The sequence below is a fragment of the Zosterops lateralis genome, assembly GCF_965231275.1.
Source record: "Zosterops lateralis genome assembly, chromosome: 6".
Classification (NCBI taxonomy): Eukaryota; Metazoa; Chordata; class Aves; order Passeriformes; family Zosteropidae; genus Zosterops; species Zosterops lateralis.
The window spans coordinates 45,002,957-45,021,806 of record NC_139761.1 but is presented as its reverse complement, the minus strand read 5'-3'; the positions used below and the strand labels follow the sequence as shown (position 1 = coordinate 45,021,806).

General features: G+C 45.9%; 1 protein-coding gene and 1 long non-coding RNA gene across 3 annotated transcripts in view; one reads left to right on the top strand and one right to left on the bottom strand.

Moving 5' to 3' along the window:
- Positions 1 to 200: 200 nt before the first annotated feature.
- On the bottom strand, positions 201 to 6,953 carry LOC310910337. The gene is made up of 2 exons (XR_014590281.1): positions 6,857 to 6,953; positions 201 to 1,130 (listed from the first exon to the last, which is right to left on the bottom strand). It is a non-coding gene; the product is annotated as an uncharacterized lncRNA (long non-coding RNA).
- A 9,959-nt stretch (positions 6,954 to 16,912) lies between these two features.
- The window catches only part of HRAS (HRas proto-oncogene, GTPase), a 40,408-nt gene continuing 38,470 nt past the window's right edge, over positions 16,913 to 18,850 (top strand). The window contains exon 1 of one of the 2 annotated variants that reach the window (XM_083864544.1): positions 16,913 to 17,120. The gene's annotated coding sequence lies outside the window, so the exon portion shown is untranslated. The remainder of the gene's footprint in view (positions 17,121 to 18,850) is intronic. The other variant, XM_083864543.1, reaches the window with a different exon arrangement.

The window sequence follows — 18,850 nt, the reverse complement described above, 5'->3', positions numbered from 1 at the left end:
CAATTAGCATACCTTGGACCTCCCTGGAGACAGTGGACCTGATTCTGATCTCACCTTTACAGCAACTCCACAAAATGCATTACTCTGGATTAATTCCATTGGTGCTACCCAAATGAACAGGAATTGGGTGAAACCTCCTCTGAAAGCCAAGCCCAGATAAACATGTTTTTCCTTTGGAGGTCTTATTTTACGTTAAGAGATTTCTCTGTTATTCTGGTTTTATTCAGTCACAAGAAACATCAAATCAATCCAGTCTAATATTATTGATCAATAGATAATCACTGTTGCTACTTGCATAATTAACATTTAAGAATTTCATTGTCCTACAACTCAGAAACACAGAACCAGAGGGGACTTTCTGGTCAGAGGAAAGTTTTCTGCTATTGCACATAACCCATCAGAGGCAGTTAGATATGTATCAGTGTCTCCTCCTTTCTGAAAGATTATTGAAAGTGTGTCTCTGAAGATAGTTCCCCTTGCAGCCTGATCTCTTACCCTCATTAGTAAGCCCCGTAATCACCTTTTTTTTTTTGTGAGAATCCCTCTTCTCTTTTCTTATCAATTTCTAGAAATTGATAGCACAACTATCAATTTCATAGAATCATAGAATAGTTTGAGTTGGAAGGGACCTTTTAAAGGTCGTCTGGTTCAAGTAGGTAATACAGAACAAGGATGTTCATCTCCATTTTATACAAAAAAGACAAAAATCAAAACTAATCTGAGATTAAGTGGAGAACTCATCCTACGGTACTGCCACCCCCATCCAGACTGTGGTTCTGCTAGAAAATTTTCCCATCTTCTTGTATTGCATGATAAGCAGAACACTGACAACTTTGGTAATTCTTCTATTGGTTAAGAACTAGCAGCTACTGTAGCATTTTCAAAAAAAAAAATCATCTCAGGTCTGTAGAAACAGCTTTGAAGTCTCGACTGTGGCATTAACATCATGATTTCATGTGATTGAAGTCACTGTGTTCAGGAGATGACGTAAGAACAGTTTCGACCACAGCAGGTGTTTCGAAGTTCATCCTCAGAAGCAATTAATGAGGCTGAGAGGGAAAAACAACTGATCCAAAGATCCGGAGGATGACAGGAGTCTGTGAATTGAAGTTATTTTTCTGTCACTGCACCTGGCATGAAAAGAAAGGGCAATGAGAGAATTCAGTTAATAAAACATCTTCTCTGATTCAACGAATCTAGGCATTTGTTTTTGCTCCTTTTCACAGGCTTATGTGAATTCATAAACTGCAAGAAAGGAAAGCTTCATCAGGAAACATTTGGCATTTTGTACAAAACTGTATCTTTTCAAACTGAACTAGACCTGGAAAAACTTTTGATAACAGTTTATATAGAGTATTTTAACTCACACTGAAAGACTGGCATTTATAGCTTTATGTTGCCCTTGCTTCTGTAAACAAGTGAACCACAGTACTGATGTCACCAAAGTCACACAGAAACTATGTGTGGCCTTTGAAGGTGACCAGGCACTTCCGAGGTCTTGAGCCAGTGCTGAGTGACAGAACCTGTCTCCTCTCCCTGCTGCATGCTCGCTCAAGGAAAGTGAACACCCTCCTTGGCTTGGTAAATTTTTGGGGTTCTAGAAGGCAATAAAACCAGCGAATGGTACCTTGTCATGGTGTAGAGTCTCTTAGGGAAAAGTAAAGCTTAAGACAGGCTTCAACTGTGTTGAGATATCTCTTTAGCTTAGACCCTGACTCAGCTCTGCTGGGAGTGAAGAACTCTGGCAGAATCCCACTTACTTTCAAGCAATACCCAGTGCAGATGCCACACCAGAGGGATCTTTCCTTCCTTTGTACTACTGCTTTAGAAAAGCGGATTCTGGTTCATGACCAAGAGATTCTACTCAGAAGTATTTGCATTACTGTGCAGTCAAGATGATTGATTGGGATGAAAGACAGGGTAGCAAAGGTGAGACAGGGCACTATATTAATATTTGAGCCACTGAGCCAGGGCTGCCTAATTCCAGAAGGGCTTATTTCCTATTTCTGCCTTAATTATAATGAAAAGTTGTAAATAAATAAATTAGTAAATGTAATATTTTTCTCCCATTACATTTTTTACAGGAAAAAGGAAACAAAAGCTTCTTATCTGAAAAAAATACTGAGAGCCAGAAAAGTATGCTTATACTCCCTTGTTTATATAATTCCTTGTCTCAAGATGAATTGATGGTAACTTGAAATGCCTGCGTATAAATTATTATTGTTTTGTGCCTTTGTTCAAGGCCCTCTACCTGTCTCAGTTTCTTTTGGGTCAAACTATTTGCTGGTTTTGGAAAGCTCAGGGATGCTGTCTGCATACATATGCTTTTCCAGTGTATGGTATCCTGTCCCACGGTATGGGACAAGTCCAAAGCTTCTCTGCAGCTGCCAGATGGTAATTTTTACCACGGAATTAGTATGTACAAACCCCAATGTTGTTACAACTGTAGTACTGCTATAGGGCTTCATTCAGTTTAGATGTATCACCGTGCTTGTTGTGGTAGGAATCCTCTGCAAGAGAAAGTCTTGCTGAGAAGCCTTAAAAATGGCAGGCTTAAAATCAAAATATAAAAGGAAGAGCACTGTCTGCAGGATTAATGCCCCAGGGACACAGAATGTCTCTTCCTGATGATATTTATAATCCACACCTGGACCACATTGTTGGTGGTCCTCGCATTTCTTCTGGGATGAATTCCATGGTCAATGATTGAGTTACAACTTTGTTTTTAACATTAAACTAAGGGGAAAATGAATCAATGTTGGAAAGGAGTTACATTCAGTGACTCTTTCTCCATGGTTTTTCAGGAGCAACATTTGTTCCTTCTCATTGCTTGCTGCAGTGTAAAGGAACCTGTGGCCACACTGAGCTTTTTAGGTTTGTTTTTCCAAGCAGGATTTAGCTGTGAAATTTATCTAGTTGTCTTCAGACAGGCGAAACAGCAGCTTTTCAATGTGTACTTGCTTTTTGTGCCAATGCAAAGCCACCATAAAATGTTACCAAATCAGAAAGGAATTGCTATTTTTATTTCTCATCAGTGTGACAACACATGATGTAAAGCAGTGGAGAAATTTGGGCTTTAAAAAAATTAAATCAGGTCAAAGCACCAGTTTGCATGCCATTACACCACTAGTTTGCATGCACTTTGCACAGTTCAAAGCTTACTCTGAATGCAACTCGTGTACACTGAGGCTTTCAGCCATCACAGCAACAGCACCACTGTGAGCCACAATACAGACAACAGCTCTGGCAAAAGTCCTCAGCAAATCCCTGTCCTGCAGGGTAGGAAATAAGGTGGCTGGAGTGCAGTCTGCAGATGTGGAGGGAGGAGATCAACAGGTGGATAAATGGGGTCAGGCAGTTCTGCAGACTGGAACAAACACTGCATACTCTGTGTATCCCTGTGCTAGCCCATATAATCCTAGGGCCAGCACCTGTAGCCTGGCAGACATGACTCCCTGTCCTAACATGCTGAGAGCCAAAGTCCTCCTTTTGCCTCAAGTGCCTTGCCCATCCCCAAGGTTGTTTCAGCTCACCAGTCCACGAGATGATTTGTGCTTCCTTCTGGCTCAGCATCAGTGAATGAACTGAGCAAAAGCAAAAATGGTTCCCTCTGCTCAAAATGGTTCTCTCTCTGTTTCTGTCAAAGGAACCCTTGAGTCTACACAACTGCTTCTGCTGCAGGGAGCCTGGAGTCGAGTTCAGCAAATACTATAGAGGAAAGAAAAGTGATGCAACACACCACCACACCATACTGGGATTTTTTCTAGAATTTAAGCAGCTCAGGTTGCCTTTTCCATGGATAGCCTCTTTGGAAAGCCTTGGGATTCATCTATATTTGGGTCATTGCCATGTGTAACTTCCTCTAGACTACTAGAAGGAATCTCATCCTCACAGAGAATGAAGAATGTTTCCCTGTCCCCAAAATAACACGAGAGACCTGATTTCCAGGCACTCTCTTTACAGCCTTGGCTCCGATTCTGCATAATGTGTGCTTAGAAAAAGGACTGTGTACTTACATTCCAGCAGCTAAGTTAGATTAGTGATGAGAAAAGATCTATTGTTGGTGTGCTTCTGTATGTTTTATGCACTGTCTAGAAGTTTCAGTAAAAATTCAGCTTCATTACCTAGCTCAGCATGCTGGCTGAGACCCAGACAGATGCCTCAGGTAGTGCTTCCAAGTACTGAAAACCATAAAACATATCCCAGTCCAAATCTCACACCAACCTCAAAAGCCTTGCTAAACAGTTTTCAAGGCTGGATCTGTCAGCAGCCCCACTGTCTGGTGACAGTACATGGAGTGAATATGGCATGTTGTCTTCTACAGGGGACTCCAGTCGTGTTTGTAGGCCAGCTCTTTGGCCATGAAAACCTGCACTTTATCGCTGCTCTTTGGCCTGAATGCCTGCACTTTTGGCTAAACACTCCATCCTCTTTTCTTGACACAACTTAGGAGAGACCCTGGGTTAACCCTTATATAGGTTGAACAGAAACTCTTAGTGCCTGGGCTGGGTGGTGGGCATACAGCTGAGCAAATCCCTTCAGAAGAGGACAGAAATTCAGAATGGGAATCCTCCCATGTTCACAAACTACTGTTATCTGTAGGAGCCACAAACCTCCTGTAGTACTGTGACTCACCTTCATTCACTTCCTTCACAGTCTGAGCAAAGACTGTCCATTCCTAGACTTTCCCACTGTTAGAAATGGAGATGGACTTTTGACAAAGTGAAATGTGTATCCCTCCCAACACATAACCACTGGCAGAACCTGTCTTCCTTGGAACACACACAAGCTTCCCCTGTCCTGCCCTACAATGGTCACTTCCCATCCTATGTTGTGGATGTACCAGCACAGACCATTCCAAGTAAACTTGTGCACCAAACACTGGCAGCTGGCTAATATCTAAGTTATCAATTGATTCCTCCCTGCAGTAGCAGATCAAGTTACAAGTTGAACTGGTGTTAAAAATACATTTCCTTCTCATTCTTCTTAAAAGCCAGGGGAAACAGAAGTGTCTAGGACGCAACTGCATGTTCATTGTTTACTGGTTAACTCCTGGTTTGTTTGTGGAAGCAGATTTTCCAGGCATAGATCACAAAAAAATTTCCTTTTCTAGAGAATTGGGTGGCTGGACGTATGCCTACAAATGTTTGCACAGGTCACTTCTTTCTTCTTTGAGATATTCACCTCACAGCACATGAGCAACACACAGAGGCCTTGGCAACCTGGAGAGTGAAATACAGAGACCTGGAGGGTGTGGGAGTGAAGGGGAGGGAAATAAATAACCCCACCATGGGTGTGATCTCAAATCTATTGAAGTTAAAGGAAGTGATTTCAACATGCACCATCTACTCTGCAAAGAGGTGCCAAACTAACTCTAAGCTATTGGGCTTTCCAAAACCTCCACAAAGACCATGTTTATAAATTGGTTTTGTGTTGGTGACAACGGTTGTGATAACTCCTGGTCAGTAATCATTAAAATAAAATCCAGCAGCATGCCTGGCTGCAGCAAGAGCTGTACATAGGTACGAGGGGCTAATGACAAAGCTCTGTCTGGATGGAGAGAGAAAAGAGACAATAAATAAAATGCAGGAATTAGCCTGAGGAATATTTCTACCATGGTTCTGTAAATACCACAGGTAAGGAAAGATCTTAGAGTAGGAATTGTCTGCAATTTGGACACAGCAATATCTGAGTACTTTTCATCCAGCAAATTTGTAACACTGTTTATGAAGGAACTTTATATCGTTTTTCGTGCTGCAGCAGGAAATGTTGCTTAAGCCCAACATTTTAAAATATATCTGCCACATGGAGATGAGCAGGTGACTCAGGACAAACATGCAGACCTCAGCTTGGCCCTTGGATAGGTGCTGTCATATCACAGTACATTTGTGAAATCAGCAGCCACAATATGCTTCTGGAAAAAAGCATGCCAGCCAGAGAGCTGCTTGCACAGTCAGTGCACCTGGCATTACAGCCTGTGTTGCCATCCAGATCATCTATAGGTACCACCCATCCACGGACAGAGCAGCTCAAGGAGCTGGGACATCCCCGAGGATGGGTTCCGGATGGGACGTGCTGCTTGCTGCTGTAGCAGAGCCAGCTGAATGACGTCTCAGGACAAGGTGCAATTTTTGTGTCAACAATGGAATCATTAATACATGCGCCTGCAGGCTTCAGACCAAATCCCTTTCTTGGAACAATACAAAGGGAGTTAAAGGGGTATTTTTTGTTGAGCATAAGGCTGAGCTCCCCTGCTCCAGACTGCAGCACACAGACAGTGGTAAGTGCGTGCGGACAGACAGGACTTTGCTCTCTAAACCAGGCTGGCTCCTTGCCCAAGCTTCAAATGCAGCCTGTGAGGATTTGACTCCAGACAATTTGATGGATACTGTGTGGGTGCTGGAGGCAAGAGAAGCCAAGAAAATGAAATATCTGTCTGTCAGTTGCTCTGTTTCCTGAGATATTTAATACAAATCCTTCACTTCTGTAAATATACTCTGCATGCTGCCATAGGTATGGTGAGGTTCTAAGTGTGATACTATGAGAAAAGTGTGCAATGCATGTACCAAAACTGGAGAGTGTTTCATCTACAGGCATCATTTTTTACCAGTGGTAATAACATCCACGTGATAAATTCATTTATTTCTGCAAATGGGTCATAAATTACATGTCAGCACAGTAATCCCCATTCATCCCATTCTTCGACCTCCTCTACAATATGCCTATTGAGTCTTTTCTAACTGCACTGCTTTTAACTTTATCAAGTGCCTTAAGCCCTCTGAATTTTGATCATTGATTGCCAACAACTGCAGTGATTAAACTGAAGCCTGAACCATCCCTATTACTAAAAACTCACCACTTGCCTTTTCTGCAAATCCCATTTTAACAGCATTCCTCTCCTCTTCCCCGTTGTCTGGGTCTGACTGAAACAAATATGCAGGACCATTTCCCAGGGTTAATTTTTAATAGTATCCTCACTGCTGCAGCAGATGAAGTCATTTATTATCCAGCAGGCAGCATGCTAACATGCTAGGCAATGGCAAGTGCTGAAGGAGGTGACTCAGGCAGAAGCAATCAGGCGGAGTTGTGCATTCCCACTTGCCGGATGGCTCAGCACAAAGAGCAGAGCACGGCGTTTTAGTTTACCCTACACCTGCATCTTCATCCGAGGGACACCTGGATTCCAGCCACGCAGCCACTGAGGTTTATGTGCTTCAAAGTCATGTGCAAAGCATGTACATAAACAGAGGCCAGCCCTCCCTCTGCCTGGACACTCTTTTCCTCTAAGAAAAGCGGTCAATCCTGCTGCAGCAATGTGTCAACCCAGGCAGTTTGGCCCTAAATAACACTTTGTGATCTCAGGCAGACTGGAGCTCAGCCTACCCACCTGTAAAACAGGTTTAATGGTAATTGGCTTTTTTTTATAGAAAAGCCGGGAGGATTACTTCATGTCTGAGATCTCTGGATGAGAACTGCTTAGTGGCACAGAGCGTTTTAAAAGAATAGCTCAAAATTAGGACCAGAGCAGGCTGGCAGCCCAGTGGGCAGGTAGAAATTACTACAGAAGCTGCAGTGTTCTTGTCTCATTACCCAAGAGCCTCAGAAACTCTGCGATGCAGATGATTCACAAACCAGAAAGTGCTTTTGAATTACTTATTAAGTAAGATTCATGTTGCTTTTACTGCTCTGGGATGCACAAGGTTGGGCTGCAGAATCCCTTTTGCCACTCCTCAGAGTGAAATGTGGTGGTAATGTAGGGTTCACTCACCCATGTATCTATCACAGTTGTATTTTCGTCTCCACAGAGTAGACCAAATGCCACAGAAGAAGTCCATGAATCTTCCCTGTATCTGCAGTAAGCTCTGGATCAGATCTCAGTAAGCCAACAGGAACGTGCAGCTAAACATGCTACAACAAGTTCACTGGCATGTGCTGATCTGCAGGAGAGCCGGTCTGAGTGTGCTCCTGAAAACCAGGAAGATCTTGACTAAGGAGGCAGCAGCTTCCTGCTTAGTCCTCACTGGAGCACACCAGTGCCAGTTAAATGGGGAAACAGAGCAGCTCTAAACCCATTCCCTCCCCTGTGCACTGTCCCAGACAAGCCAGAGGGAGGGTATTGTTCTACTCTTAATTCACTTTGTGATCACGTAAGACGCCCAAATCCCACTGCCATAAGCTCCAGTGATTAAATGGCTCACTGAAGGGAAAATACAGCTAACACCTTCTACCCCTATCAAAGCAAATTGCTAATGAGAACTGGGAAATCACTCAGAGTTAATGCAACATCTGTAGATTAACACAAGCTATGATAGTCAATGGCTGAGATTCCATCAATCACTTGGATTCATGTAACATTTGTGATCAGTGTTTTCATATGTTAACCTCAGAATTTCCTCAACAGTCTGCTGACTGATGGTGGGAAACACAAAGTTATGAGTCGGAAACCAGAGAAATTTGCAATATGTTGCTTTGGGCATCTCAGCTTAGGAATGTTGCAGGAGGATCTGACTTCTGAAATGTTTAGCATTGGCCCCTTGAAAGCCCCCAGAGAGTATCTGGTTGTTTTGTGTGCACACACACGCACAGAGACAGAGTCATACCACTGCTGAGCTCATGAACATCTGCCTGAAAAGTTACCTAGAAACATGCAATGGACCTGCACCAGCCTGGCAAGATGCAAGTAACTGCAGGTCCTCTTCTGCTTTTCACCTTCCCTGATGGAGAAGCAGCAGAAGAAAGGGGATGACCCAACTGCAGACAAAAACCCCAAGATGCTGTGGTTAATTTTATGGCTTCAGTGTGAGAAAGTTCTGTAATAAGGAAAGGGGTAATTGCCAGCAAGAAGAGAATCTGTGTGAAATAGGCATGGAAATACCCTGGAGAGGTCAACTACGCCACATCTCTGACTGAAGGGATGATTTCTAGCCCTGTGCTGCTCTTGAAGGCATTAGTATGGGAGGACTATGCCCTCACCTTTACGAGGGCTCTCTCAGGACAGCCGAGATAGGACAGTGACACAAGAGCAGTCTAACTGCCAAGGAAACCTTCCAGTATCCAACCTGGATCTCACTTGATGTGGGAATACTACTACCACCATAAGCTCCCAAGGAGCTCTATAACTCCGGATCTTTAGCTCTGACAACGAGCAGCTGCACTGAAGGACAGCGTCTACCTTTGCTATAAATAAACTCAAGGCTGAGGTCACCTATGGACTTAGTTACTGCAGCAGCATGTATTTGATGTAATCACAGAAAGGGATGAAGGGAGAGCTGGAAACACTGCACAAGAGCATCAGGAAGAGGCTGCCACAGAGGAAAACAGCTGTCTGTAATGGAAAGGGACCAGATAAGCAACCTTTTCTAAGCATGGGTAGGAATGGAGCATACACTGGAGTGTCAAGAGCACTAAGAAGCAGAGATGCTGGGAAGGCTGGATTCTATCCTCCTCTCCAGTCTACAGGGTTATTTTATTTTGTTTTGTTTTATTTTATTTTATTTTATTTTATTTTATTTTATTTTATTTTATTTTATTTCTGCTTCACATCAGCTTTACTTGCTTGCATAGAGAGCAACCAACGCTCAGGGCATCTCCTAACAGTAGAAGGAAAACCAGAATTCAGTGAGGGGCTTAACAGAAGAGAAGAAAAGTCTCAGCAGCTTGAGCATGATGATGAGAAGGAGGGCTGCATGGCAGGGTTAGAGACAATGTGTGGCCAATATATTAAAAAACAGTCAAAGGAAAAGGAACCAGTAGTTCAACTGGATAAACACAAATGTCTTTAATTCTATCTAGTTCTACCATGTGTGCATGCCTGAATCATGCTGTGCAATGCTGCTTTGAAATTTCTGCAAGAAAGAGATATAGTTAGCAATTATTCTTTGATGCTGAAGGGAAGAAAATCAGCCTTAGCTGAAGAAGAAAAAGAAGAAGACTATTTTTTTAAAAATACCAATAATCTTAGTGTTTTCTCCAGGAGAACATGTGGAATAGTCTGAGATTTCAGTACAAACTCATCTGGTAAGGAGAGGCCTTGAACTACACAGATAAATCTGTTGAACTACACAGATAAATCTGTTGCACATCAGTGAATGCAGAAATGATATAGAGCACAAGACATCCCTTAGCAACTCATCCCGCTTCCACTCTGGAAATCTAGCTCCTGCCAGTAAAAGTGACAGATGACCCAGAGCACGGTAAGTGATCCAAACCGTCCCATAAAAAAACCTGGTAGCATATCAGTTGCAAAGGGTTCAAACTTTTCTGTAGAGTTTGAAAATCACATGGGGACTAAATATCACAAGGGCTTCTTAACAAAAAATAAGGCTTCCAGCTTCCAAAGACCTGAGTTATTGCTGTATGAAGACAAAGGCAAAAGCCCTCTCTCAGAGTGCAGTGATCTGAAGATCAGGCTCCAAGGGAATGATTGACATTCCGTTCAGGCTGACAGCTAACAAAAGCTCCTGTACACACGCCAGCAAGCCACTGCCAGGAAAATCAGTGTGGCTCCCAACTTGCAGATTTCTGCATTACCAGGCCTCCTACTGTAGTTGACCCTTGCTGATCTATGCTGGCAGTCTCAGCAGAGAGTGGAAGTAGACAGAGGACCTCACCAATCCAGGCAACTTTTGATGAGGTGGGGTCATTTAATGAAAGAATCAGTGTCATTTCTAAGTAACTCAGGCTCCAGACTCACCACATGATCAGCTATAACTCCCTGGAAAAAGCACGAATAGCCAAAAAGACCATTTGTTGGGGGCTTAAGCAAACACCCACAGGAACAAAAGGGACACTGCAGAGGGCAGTGGGCTTCAGATCAGACTGGAACCAGCAGGCAGTTGTAGAAAGCCACACTGCTTGTAAATACCCAGAGATCAAACCCCTATCTCATCTTTCCCCCCTGCTCACCCCACACAGCAAAATCTGAAGGCCAACCATCCCATCATCCACTCAGGGAAGGGCCTCGTGTTACCAACTACTGCATACCACAACTAGGGAGATATGATAGTTGTTCATTCCCACAGTGTCTCTACAAGGAAGCTGACTGGGAAATGACCAGTCTTTGAAATATGTCTTTTGTGTGTGTGTGTGTTTGGGTTGTGGGGTTTTTAATAGCAAAAAAAGGAATCAGCAGCTGTCTGTATTTTTAAACTATGGAACATGAATCTCCTTCCACTTCCAAGCTCTGATTACAAAGCCTTTCATTTCTGTGATTCCAGAGCATCGTCTCTGCAAGTTTCTATTCTCAGCTCAAAATTGACCAAATCCAACTGTTAGCAAAAATTATTCCAGTTGACAGGAATCTTTTCTCTCTCCAGTTTTAGTGGAGCAAAGGCCAGGCACCTGGCAAGATGCTGCCTTGCTTATTTCAAAAAGGAAATCCATCATAAGAAAGATCTTGTCCTGGATCAGATAACTCTCCAGAAGTGATAACTTTGCTCTGCCCACCGTGAATCTTCTGCAACATTTCAAATGGTTTGGTTGAAGGAAGCCTGAGCACTCTTATTTAGTAGAATTTAATCCAATATTAATGTCAGGATTAAAAACAAAGTGGTCCCATTTACTGCTTGGATCATCTGAAGCAATGTCATGTCTTTGAAGATGATATAGAGGAAGTTTTGTTGATTTATTGAGGACTGATTAATTAATTCAGTGTTTTCTTTTGTTAATTGATCGTTCCAGGAGATCTTTCCAGTTCAGTGTCAGTCTTAAAAACCCTTTGCAGCCAGGACTGACTGTTTTTTTTTAGCAGTTGGGCTGCTCCTTCCAAGTCTTATGTATCTCTAAGATTCCCAGGCCTTTGGGATGCCAGTACACATTTACAGCATTTAACACTTGTAATGTCTCTTGTGGCTATATTTCTCTTGATACAACCTGCAGTAAGAATAAGCCTGCTGACTTTTCCCAGTCTCTAGGAGACTGTGTTAAATTATAGTGTTGAACAGTTTTAGCATGGTTCCTTTGAGATGACTTTCACGTATCTCATGGTTTCTTTGTGTTGCAGAAAACTCAGATTTTTCCCAAGTCTTTTTATAGTCAGTCGCTCACAGTATAAGAATTCATTGTCAAGAATGAACTCTAGTTTTGCATCTCACATAGATTTATCTGATATGTTAAGAGTTTGCTTTCAAAGGCTTATTTCCAAGTCATGTTATTGTCAGGGTTTGTAATGTAGCAGTATTTTCTCTACAACCTCACCAGAAAGATAGAAGAGAATTATCCATGAGTCATGAGAATTTTACCTGTGAATTCAGCTAGGCCTCAGGCAGATCAGAAAGCTGGCCACTGTCTCTCAAGCATTAGTACTAGTGCATGAACAGCATAAATTTTAAGTGGGAGTGTTTTTAAAATAGAAAGGGGAGCCTACACTTCAGTCCATCACACCAAGCTGTGTTACTTGTGGCTTAAATCAGTACTCAAGGGATTAAGAAGCTTTCAGCTTTTCCTTCAGTTTTCAAATCTGTCCCACAGAAGATATCCTTTCCAGCTCCAGAGTAAAGCATACCCTAGACCCACTCCAGATCTACAAATGAGCCTATCCTCAGCACAGGGTTGTTCCACTGACCTCTGTGCACAAACCACAGTTTTCAAAATTGTCCTCCTCTGAGCTAACAAAACTCAGTTTTTATTTCCTCCCAAAGTGGTAACTCAGAGGGTTTCCCCTCCCTGCCCTCAGCTGATTCTCTTTGCCATTTCTAAATTTGCTCATTAATCCAAGCAAGCTGAGTGGCAATGAGTCTGTCCTTCCCAGAAGCATCCCTGTAAAGAGAATTTGGTTTGAGGACAGACTTTGCAAGCCTGTTCCATTGTTTGTCACAGGTAAATCCAAAATACTTACAGATCTGCAGACTTAATTCACTTAAAAAAAAAAAAAAAAAAAAAAAAAAAAAAGGAGGACAGTAAAATAATGGAGACTGTCAGAGAATGCAAGCCAAATTAATTTCAGAATTAGTTCATCCCTTACTGGCATCTTCAGAGTTGCATCAGCTTGCTGAGGAAATGGATTTGCCTTTGTGTTTCTGAGAAGCTAGTCTTGTTTCAATTCTTCTGAACACTTCCTTCTTTCCTTCTGACTGCACTTCAGCTTTGATCCAAGTATCAGATAGGCCCACAAGGCAGATGAGTTGCAATGAATCGAGCACAAACTTCTACTGACAGGTTCTGCTACCTAGATGATGCATGACACGCAAGTGAACAAAACTGATAAGGTCTCAGCTTCTTTCCCTGTTATAATAACAAAGCACCTTGTAATGATATATTTTTTTTTCTGTTCCATAAGCTAGTTGCCATGGCAAGTTACTTGTGTTACTCTGTCAGATATTACAAGGAAAAAATTTGCATTCCCGAGAAAGATAGACATTTTTAAAAGTCGATTGCTTATCCGTTTGCTTTCTGCCATGACATTACTCAACCTCTAAGCTCAGGGAGAGGTGAACAAGAAAACATTCCAGTATGAGAAGAGGACTTGCAGGTTTCTTGAGTCTCTGCAGAAGGACTAAATTTAAAAATCCTGAAGAATATGGTACAATGGGGAAGCAAAACTCACTGAGATCTCTGCTTTTCTCAGTATGATCTCAGAGACACTGTTAAAGGGAGCACAGTGACAGAGCCTTCCTTGCAAACACTTTCCAAGAAAGTTTTGGTTACACAGAAAAAATGTGCATCCAGGAAAACGGACCAGGGTGAGCTCTAAAGCCATAGAAAGAAACAGAAAGTAAACTGCATGATTAAAAGTCAGGTGAACTTGTAGATATGGTGAGACCCAGAACAACAATAGCAACTGACACCACTAATCTACTCCCTGTGTTTGCAGAGAACTGATAAACCCTCCAGTATATCAAAAATATATGGTACATATCTGGATGTATTTAAGTATGTATCCTTGTGAAGCTAAAAAATTACTGTTACCTACTTCGCTGATGATTTTGATGATCACAAGAAGACCTTTTGATGTTCTTTTGAGTTTTTTACTAGGGAGAAGGAAAGAATAATTCAACTTAGGTGTTTCTAGTAGAAATCACTCCAAAAAAAAAGACTCTAATTTAAAAAATGTGGCCTTGATCTATAGCTGATGACAAAGTTCAGTTGCTCACTAAGCTCTTGGCATGACTGTATGTCACACAGTGGACAGCTAAGTTTATGTCTTGTCTACAGTTACCCTCTTACAGAAGTTAAAGAGGGGCTGAAAATATAAAGGAGTTAGTTTTGGATCACAGCACCTACAAAAATCAGTAATGTACCTTTACAGACTGAATTCAGAGTGTTGGTACAAAAAGCCATGACAAGAGAAGAATGTCTATGAGTTATGGCCTTCCAACTGCAAGCTACATACAGTCTGGTGAAAACAATCATGAAAAATTGAAGGTGTGGGAATGATGGAACAGCTTTTCAACTCCACTGCACATTTTGTTTTTGGAGTTTTACTGTGGCAGTAAGAACCTAAGACTCTCATTTTCCTTTATATTGCTCTGCATGCCAGTGGACCCAGTACTTGATTAGCTTTGCTTTCCTGTAAAGCAAGACTTACAACAGTTAGAGCACTGCAAGCCAGAGATTTTCTAGGAATTAAACTCAAGTTTAGAAAAAGGAAGGAATAATCTGCTCAGGAAGAACATTTTTTTACAAACAGAATGGGCTATGACCTCAGAAAGTGTAAATCTGCACTCTGACAAAAGCAATGGAGATACTTTGCTTTGCCACAGCTGAGGATCTAGTCCCAATATTTTGCTTTTTTACCAAAAAGAAGAAGGGGAAAGAAGACACTTTTAAGCTATAGTCACTCCCTGTGTCTTTGCAAGTCTGTGCCATCACCCTTCTGTGATTGCGTGGTTATGACTCACCAATAGGTGATCCCATCTCTGTCTTCCAGCAGTCTGCAAACAAATAGTCCTCAGGTATCTTACAGCCTGATGTGATCTGGCACTGAAGAATGAGCAAGTGAGAGGCAGTTTCAGTCTCCTCTTCTGGTGTTTCTTGGTTCTTGTAGGTCACTGAGAAGCCCAAGAAGCGTGGAAACTGAGGTTCCCCCATAGCTGTGACTATTTTACTACTTATTTGGTGCTTCCTTCCTGACAAGTTCTTCTGGGCCACCTAGGTACCAAAAAAATACAAGCCTTGTTTTCAGGGTGCTTCAAAAAGGCAAGATTTCTGCATGCTCCAGTAGCCTGCCTGCTCGTTAGAAAGGGCTGAAACAAGACGAGACAGGTAGGCCGGAGAGGCGGTGCGGTGCGTGCGTGTGTCTGCCTGTGGAGAAACCCATCACCCTTGTGCTCTGCCCTCGGCTCCTCGGAGAGATGCTGGCTCCCCGCAAGCTGCGCGCCCCGCTGCTCTGCACAGCTGAGAGGTCATCCACAGTCAGGAGGGCTTGCTAGAAGCAAGGGAAGAGTTTCGAGGTAGGTTAAAGCTTCAGCCTTTTTGTTCGGACCTGTGTTGTTTGCGTGCTGGTTTTTGGAGAAGTGCTCCGGCAGGTTTGTTTGCGCTGGTGCAACACGTTTGTGAGACCTGAGAAAACCTGCACGACTCTCTCAACGGGTATCCTTAGAACATGTTTAATCTGCTCTTGCTACAAGCTCTGCAGGGCATGAGCTTTCTTTTTTTATTATGTGTCAAATGTAGTATCTAGAACAATGGTTTTTAGATCGATTTTCAGATTACTAAATACTTTTCTAATGGAAACAATAAATTGTGAAAGTGTGCTTGAAACATACATCAGAGAGAACGGTGCTTTTCCATTACCAAGAATGTGTACTTTATTTGACATCATATTCTGCATCAAAGTTTGATTACTCCTGCAAGCTGCTGGATAATACAGTGACTATGCAATCCACTATCCAGTTTCCAAATAGTAATAGGTGGATCACGGTGCCCAAGAGCAGAAAATGCCTGGTGTGCTGTGACAGAACGGGAAGCACTGCATTGACAGACCCAACTTGAGGACGTGAAGCTTGAGTCCATCAATATTTACCAGCTCTGATGCAGCAGTGCTCCTTGTGGGACCCAAACAGGATCAGACAAGAGCTTTTCCACACGCTCGGACCTCCATCTGAAATTGCAGTAATTCTGCTCAGTCAGTGCATATCTCTGCTGCTAAACCTAACTGAACCCCTTATACAGAGTTAATTCAGGTGTCTTTTCTTTTGTGGCCTTAATTGCACTTGAATAATTCGGAGTCATCTGTTTTTCTAGGCATTTCCAGGGGCCAGATAAGTGCACCCTGTGAGCCGAGTTTAGCGCCTGGCGTTATCGGGCAGGCCGGTGGCTGGCGATCAATACCACATTTCAGGGGTCTCTGGTGTCCTCCCCAGAGCCCTCGGTGGGGCGCCACAAAGGCAGCGCGCCCGGGCGGTCAGTCCCGCGGGAAGGGCGGGCTGTGGGAGCGGCCGCCAGGCCTTCCCCTGCCCTCGGCTGCGGGGCGCTCCTGCCGAGGGGCCGCCTGGGGCGGGAAGGGCAGACGGGTCCCTGAGGGGAAAGGCCGCGATCCCGGCGGGTCCCGGGGCGCGGGGCGCGGAGGCAGCAGGGGTCACCCGCCGGGGCGAGGCAGCGCCCGGCCCCTCCACAGCCGCCACAGCCACAGCCGCCGCCGCCCCAGGGACCGCCCCACGGCCGGGCCGCGGCGGGCGGGCGGCAGCGGTGATTGACAGGCGGCGCGGCCCACCCGGAGGGCGGAGGCGGCGGGGGCCGCCAATCAGGGGCGGCGGGCGGGCGCGGAGCGGCGGGGGGGCGGGGCGCGGGCTGGGCGTGTGCCGCGGCCGCCGGCGGGGCGCGCTCCCGCTCCGCTCGGCTGGGCTCGGCTGGGGCTCTCCCCGCACGCACATTGTCCGGGCGCGGCGGCGGCACAGCGCCCCGGCGCCCCGTGCCAATGCGGGGCGGGCGCGGCACGCCGGGGGCGCCTCCACCACCGCGGTGGAAACTTCCCCTCGCCGCCGGGCCGAAGCGCGGCTAAAGCCCCCGGCGGGGAGGAGAGGAGCGGAGCGGGGTTTCGCCCGCCTGGGGGGGCGCCTCGTCTAGTTTGGTTTTTCCTACGTTGGAAGGGCGAAAGCGAATAATACTGTTAGCCGGCTATAAAGTTGGGCGCCCCGCTGTCCAGGAGGCGCATCCCGCCCGGGCCGGCGGGGGACGAGCCGGTGAGTGGCCGCGGGCGGGCGCGGGGGCGCGGCGGGTGGGACGCGCCGGGACAGCGCCCACGGCTCGGCGGGGCCGGGCCGGCAGCGCCGCCGCCACCTGTTAGCGGGGCTGTGCCCCCCGCGAGTTCGTGCCCCCGGCCCGGGGGGCGGCGGCGGGCCCGGGGTGTCGGGGGCGGTGGCGGCCACCCACCCACCTGCCCGCCGGGCCGCGCCATGACTCCGCTGCCTGGGCGCTGCCCGCCAGGCCCCGAGACGGGAGGGTGGTGGGTACACCGAGCCGCAACCTCTGCACCCCTTTGCCCTCCATCCCCTGCCCTCCGTCCCCTGCCCTCCTTCTGCACCCGCTGCACATTCCTCCTGTCCTCACCCTCCCAAGCTGCAGCCCTTTTTCCTTCTCCCCCTTGCCGTCCCGCTCCCCTCCACATCCCTGAGCTGCAGCCGCGTTCGCCTCCTCTTCTTCGCGCCCCCAGTTTGCAGCCCACCGCACCCGTCTTCCCTCATCCCCTCGCATCCCTCGCAGCGCTCCAGTGATGCTGCAAAGGGGGAGCGCCAGACTCCCCGCTCTTTGCCCAAAGCGGGTACCTGCTGGGCTCTGACACGCCTCGGGGAGACAGACCAGCCCCATGGCGGTGCCAGGCGTCGCCAGGCGCGGAGCGACGCGCGGAGGGGGCGGGCAGGTGGCGGAGGTGCAGGTATTTGTATTCGTGTGCGTCTGTGAGCGAGGGAGCGAGGTCCCCCGTTCTGCGGGCATGCGGCTCTGCGGGGCTGGCGACACCTCCCTCCCTTCCCTCTCTCCCAGGGACGCCGCCGCCGGGGCTCTGCGGCGTGCCCAGCCTGCCTGCGCCCTGCTGCCCTGCAAAGGCTGTGCGGCGGCCGGGGCTGCAGCGGCTTCACCACAAGCAAAGGTGCATCTGATGGATCGCTTGGCCCATACAGGTCCTGACTGGGGATGTGTTTTAAATTGCCTCAAGCAGTGGAGCCTGCCTGGAGATAAAAGGGGCGATGAGAAGTCAGAGTGGACTGGCGAACTCTGGAGCTGCTGGAGAAATGCTTAGGACAGGTGGAAACAGGAGCGTGCAGCTTGGGGGAATGGCTTGTTAAGTAAGCCATTGCATGGCAGGTCAAGCCATTGACTGTTTCAGCGTCCTGAGTTGGGTGGTCATATCTCTTGTAGCCTGTGATGTGCAGGTTGCTCCTGGGTAGGTCTGTGAAATGCAGAAAGGGCACGAACTCCTGTTGAGGCTGTGTCATGATGTACTTCAGTCTGGTTGGCATGGGTAGGATGTGCAGCTTGGAGCAGGAACTGGTTTTGAATGGAGGAAAGCACATGAGGTTTGGTGTGGGCTCAGCTAAGGAGTTGCTGTAGTCAGAACTGCTGATGTGTTTATCCTTCACAGCTCTGAAGTATTTTAATTCTACAGCTGGTGATTTTCCCAAGTGTTTTTCAGACAGCCATGACTGAATCCATGTGTATCCCCCCCTCTGTGCGTCTGGTCCTTTCCTTCTCCTCGTAAAATGTTTTTCCTATGTGATTAATAGTGTGCCAACTGCTTCATTTCAGCACTGGGGAGGCTGATGCTGATTGATTTCCCTGTTCAGTCCTCTCGGTGGGTCTGGAGGCTGATGGGTGTTATCACTGTAGAAAAGTCTGCTTTTGGGTGGGAGCTGTCAGCATGTCTTTTTTTTATCTCAGCAAACCTCTTACTTCTTTTAATTAAAAAGAGGTGAAG